The sequence below is a fragment of the Physeter macrocephalus genome, chromosome 1 (assembly GCF_002837175.3).
Source record: "Physeter macrocephalus isolate SW-GA chromosome 1, ASM283717v5, whole genome shotgun sequence".
Lineage (NCBI taxonomy): Eukaryota > Metazoa > Chordata > Mammalia > Artiodactyla > Physeteridae > Physeter > Physeter macrocephalus.
The window spans coordinates 140,694,281-140,700,528 of record NC_041214.2 but is presented as its reverse complement, the minus strand read 5'-3'; positions in this window follow the sequence as shown (position 1 = coordinate 140,700,528).

The window sequence follows — 6,248 nt, the reverse complement described above, 5'->3', positions numbered from 1 at the left end:
GGGTCACGGGCCCAGCCGCCCCGCGGCATGTGGGATCCTCCCGGACCGGGGCACGAACCCGTGTCCCCTGCATCGGCAGGCGGACTCTCAACCACTGCCCCACCAGGGAAGCCCTCCTTCCCTTTTTCTGATGCGTTGCCTCAGGCATTTAGAAGCCTAAGCTAATTGCAGACATGTCTTCAATAGCAAGAGGAGGGAGGGAAAGCTTTTGAGGTTAAGAGGTAATACTTAACCCTCTTTTTATTCGGGAGATAGTTTTGCAGATCATGTGATAAGTGGAGCTGTGTAGTCTTCCAAGGAAGTGGTGAGAACCCAAGACAAGGCATATATGCTCTGCGTAAGAGTTTGTACCCCATGCAGTAGACTCCTAACTTTGATTAGGATCCCCATGCCTAGTGCTTGGCCAAAAAACAAAAAGCTTTGGAATCTCCTAGGGTTTTGCCAATGAGGGTATCAGAGATGACCATAATGGAGTGAAGGGTAACAGCCTTTGTCTTTTACCGACACCATATACACCACCTGACTTCAGAGCACACACATTCATTACATAAGACTATGTAGAGCTCAGGTCTTTGTGTTTGGCACAACTTGCTTTGAATTTCAACTCTATCACTTCTTTGCTGCACAAAATTCCTTCTCAGTATGAACTGTAATAAGAAAATATTCAACAGGAAAATAAATTGAACTTTAGAATTTTTATGATTATTATTCTAATTTTCCTTAAAATTCCTAGTTGGTAACCCTAAGTTGATTGACAAAGGCCTCAACACACTTTCTTTAATCACCAATTTCTTTGATCCACAATTTCTGATTTAAACATTTTTTTTTATTGAGGTATAGTTAATTTACAATGTTGTGTTAGTTTAACATTATTTTTTAATTTGTATAAAACACAATTTAAGTTATGATTTAAAATCCTGTCACAGGAAATATTATAGAAAAAAGGAAAGATGATATATTTTAAAATCACCAAGATGTAGTGTACATATAGGTGTCCTTGTAGCTACTTGACTTTTAAAAGAGATTGGAAAAGGTGAGGAGTAAGAATATTTTTAAAGAGAGGTGTTTGAATAGACTGCAGATATATTTCCTTAGTTTTTCTATCTAGAAAATGGAACAATCAAAATAAGCTCTCACTATATCAGCCTTCAGAGGCTAAATGATTAATTCAGCCACATTTTCTTTCACATCATGTAGACAAAGAAGTCGATTAAGTGGAACAGTAAAAGCTGATGAATCAAACGGGAATAAAATAGCAATTAGAAAATAATCAGTTAATGAAGTAAAATGACAACGGAAAAGTCTTCAAATGACAGTAATAGAACCAGTGCATTAATGAGAAGTGACATTGAAGAATAGAAATGCCAAATACAACAGCTATGATGACTAAAAATATATTAGATAGATTCATACAGATAATTGAGTTAAAGTGCCTCCTGTGCTTAGGATATTTTTCTGGTGTTGATTTGGTATTGTTACCAAAAAAAAAAAAAAAATCTTAAAGTTAGTCTGCTCTAGACATGACCTCCGAGTAAATACTCTCACATTTATAAAGCTATCTTCCAAACACTGTTGAAACTAGATATCTGCAGTTTAAAAAATAGTCATACTTAAATATTATGAATATGAATACATAAGATGCATATACATAGGCATAAGGAAATGTCTCTTACTTTCTTTCTTATAGGGTTTACATGAGTGGAAAAGGTCCTGACTGCCAGCAAATGGCTCAGAATGAGGGACAGAGCTGATGTGTTGCCAGTTTGAAATGAGGAATGCCAGGATGAATTGAAGCGATTTAGTTCCTGATATTTCTCCCTTCCCACAAGACTCTTCTGTAATATGTACAGGTTTTTATAGGACAAAACTCTAGAAGAATCATGACCTCAGATAAGTAATTAGCCCCAAATCTAAGAAAATTCCTGTGACAAAGTAAACAATGCAAAATGCAAATAATACACTTTCATACTTCAAATAACTACATTTATGGTGTGGTACAGACTGTTTTTATAAATAGACTTTTTAAAAATTTGTATTGGAGTAGTCTTGATTTATGATGTTGTGTTAGTTTCAGGTGTACAACAAAGTGAATCATTTATACATATATCTACTCTTTTTTAGATTCTTTTCTCATATAAGCCATTACAGAGTACTGAGTAGTGCTCCCTGTGCTATACAGCAGGTTCTTATTAGTTATCTATTTTATATAGTAGTGTGTATATGTCAGTCCCCAACTCCCAATTTATCCCTCCTTATCCCTTGGTAACCATAATACACTTTATTTTTTAGAGAAGTTCTAGTTTCACAGCAAAACTGAGCAGACATTACAGAATTCCCATAGTCCCTCAGCCCCCACAGATACCCAGACTCCTCCACATTTAGGTCTATGATCCATTGTGAGTTAATTTTTGTGAAGAAGGTACAAAATGAATCCATGTCTTGATACACATTTTTTTCTTTGCATGAGGATGTTCAATCTTTCCAGCACCATTTGTTGAACAGATTATTTTTTCTCCAATTTATTGCCTTTGCCCCTTTGTCAAAGATGAGTTGACTGTATTTGTGTGGGACTGTTTCTAGATTTTCTATTTTGTTCCATCCATCTCTTTATATTTTCTTTTGTCAATACCAACCACACTGTCTTGATTACTACAACTTTATCTTAATACTGGAAGTAGAGTAATGCCAGTCAGACTTTGCTCTTCTTCAATATTGTGTTGGCTATTTTGGGTCTTTGTCTCTTCATATAAATTTTAGAATAGGTTTGTTGTTATTTGAAAAATAACTTTTCTTACAAAACTAAACATATTCTTACCATAAGATCCAGCAATCCCACTCACTGGTATTTACCAAAGGAATTGAAAATTTATGTCTACACAAAACCTGTACATAGATGTTTATGGCAGCTATATTCAAAACTGTCAAAACTTGGAAGCAAGTAAGATGTGTTTCAATAGGTGAATGAATGGATATGTAAACTGTGGTACATCCCGACAATAGAATATTGTTCAGTGCTAAATAAAAATGAGCTATCAAACAATGAAAAGATATGGAGGAAACTTAAATCCATATTACTAAGTGAAAGAAGACAATCTGTAAAGGTTGTATATTATATGGTTCTAAGCATGTGACATCCAGAAAAAGGTAAAACTGTGGAGACAGTCAAAAGATCAGTGGCTGTCATGTGTTGCTGGGGGTGGAATAAATAGAACACGGGATTTTCAGGGTAGTGTAAATAACTTCGTATGATACCATAATGATGGGTACATATCATTACACATTTGTCTAAACAGGTAACATGTACAAAACCAGGAAAAAATCCTAAGGTAAAATAGGGACTTCGAGTGATTATAACACATCAATGTAAGTTTATCGATTTTAACAATTGTACCACTCTGGCGGGGGAATGTTGACAATGGGGAGGCTATGAATTTGTGGGGACAGGTGATATATGGGAAATATCTGTACCTTTCCTTGAATTTTGCTGTTACACAAAACTGCTCTAAAAATGAAATTATAATAAAAAAAAATAATAACTTGCTGTGATTTTGATTGGGATTGTGTTGAATCTATATTTTTGTGGTAATGTGTTGGGAGAGGGGGAACGTTCTATAGTTCAATGAATAGGTCTCAGTCTTTTATTGAGCCTCTGCTGTTGGGCTGTTAACTTCACAAATGCTTTTTGGCTTTTTCTTTGTTTTCTTTCTTTCACCCCCCTAGATGGTATAGGCTGGCTAGAAGGATCTAGAGTTGGCTACTTTCCTCCTCCCAGGTCAGTTGGGCTCTGATAAAATCCAAATAAGTTAGGCTCTGGAAAGATAGTTTCTCTGAGGGTAGGCCTCATAAGTATAATAGAACACTGGCATATTTCAAAGTGTTGGTTTCCCCACTCCCTGCCAGAAGCACAAAGATACGTTTCTCTGATATTCACCATTATGAGGACCTGATAGAGCTCTTGCAGGTACAAATTCCCGATTACTGAGTCAGTCTGAAGTTGTTCTTTCTCAGGCTTGTCCACATTGAGCCCCCATCAATTTATCAATTTATCAATTACTGTTTAAGGTTTCCTACCACACTACTGGTGCCTAAGAGGTTACTGTTTATAAGTTTTTGCTCTGGTAAATTGTGATTCTCTGTATAGGTTCATCTGTCTCCAATTTTTGGAGCAGTAGTTTGCCCTTGATTTCATATCTCTGATGGTCTAAAAAGAGATGTTGATGTTTTAGTTTTTTCAGCTTTTTATTTGTTGTTAGGATTAAGTGTCAACTTCTAAGCTACTTACTTCTGGACTGGAAAACAGAAGTCAAAATTATTATTTTTTAATACTGAAATACTGATGAATCTCTTCCTCCTGGTGCTACATAAACCTCCCCAAGAACATGTTGAATGTACATGTAATATTTTATTGATTCAGGTTATTTTTGGAGAAAAGGATGAGGTCTAGATTAAGTTATCTGATAGTGTGAATAAAATTTGATCTAATGATTATACTATCAATTTCTCATTAATTAAAAGCCTTTCACCATTAGTTATGTAACTATGTAAAGTGCTGACACATAATATCATTACATAGCATGATGAAATTGCCCCATTGCTATGATTTCTGATGATACAAACAATATACCAAGACAAAAATCATCCCTTTATTCCTTCCATGATGTAGAATGGCAACAAGTTGAACTAAAAAGCATGGCTTGTTTCAGTGGAACTGAAAATTAAATGAGTAGCAATGGGACCCAAACTTAATGGGATAAGGTAAGAAAAGAAAGTCAAATTATAGAATTGGCCTTAAGTTGTACAGTGTACAGCCTATGAACCAATACATGCCAGCCGTGGAAATCATTATCCCTCAGGAATGTCTTCTAGTTTCTTCCCAACATGGATTATACATCTTGATATATTTGGTGCTTTCTCCCCCTTCCTCTTTTTGATAAAATGCTTTTAAACCCTGGTTCATTTAAATTTTTTCATTATTCTTGAGATATGATTGATTATTCATCCTCATTTATATGCACTTTTATCTGGCCTTGTCCCATTAATATTCCAACAAAAATTATTCATGAAAAGCATTGGTTTTAGAAAACCGTGCTTGGAAATGTTACTAAACATACAAATGGAATGCAAACCCGTGAATTAAAAATATGTGCTAACTAAAATGTAACTATTAATTTTCTTGTTATAATGAACACTTAAATAAAATAATTTATGTCCACGTAATATTTAAGTTAATTCTAATGTTGTGGGACCTACTTCTTTCATGAGGATTACATTTCATTTAATTTGAAAATGTACCCTGAGTTGTAGAGGGAGGATTTTCTTCCCCTGTGCCAGGGATGTTGATATTTATTATGGAAAGTGAAATAGTATGGGAAAAGGAGGACCTTATGTATCATGAATCCCTTAGGTGTTTTTGTACTACTAGAAAATTTTAAATGAGTTCATAATGTATGTTTCTATGAATAAAGAATGTTTTGAAACAATTTATGGTTGTATAATGCCAATTTAGAAATAAAGAAGTAGAGGGGCTTCCCTGGTGGTGCAGTGGTTAAGAATCTGCCTGCCAATGCAGGGAACACGGGTTCGAGCCATGGTCCAGGAAGATCCCACATGCTGCGGACCAACTAATCCCGTGCGCCACAACTACTGAGCCTGCGCTCTAGAGCCCGCAAGCTACAACTACTGAGCCCATGCACCACAACTACTGAAGCCTGCACTCCTGAAGCCCATGCTCCTAAACTAGAGAAGCCACCACAATGAGAAGCCAGCACACCTCAATGAAGAGTAGCCCCCGCTAGCCACAACTAGAGAAAGCCCGCGTGCAACAAAGAAGACCCAAGGCAGCCAAAAATAAATAAATAAAATAAATTAATTTTTTTAAAAAAAGTAGATACCTAAGAAAAGTTATCATTTATTCTTGACCAAACAAAATTATAAACAATCTTTATTTTCTTCCTTAAATATTTTAGTTTTTTCCAAAATTTCCAGATGGAATATTTACCACTAGAATTAGGAGCAAAAACCATTATGTTTAAATATGCTAGGTAGATTTTCTCTGCCATTTGTTCTTATAGTTTTATAATTGGCAGGCAGCTAAATGATCATCAGAGTGTGTCTCTGTATTTCCTTTTCTTACCAGCTCACTCTACAAGTACACAAATCTCACTGTAGTATGCTTCACCTAAAGCATTTAGGATACTATTATTTTATATTATATTACATGAAAAGAAATTTACAGATGGAGAAATGTA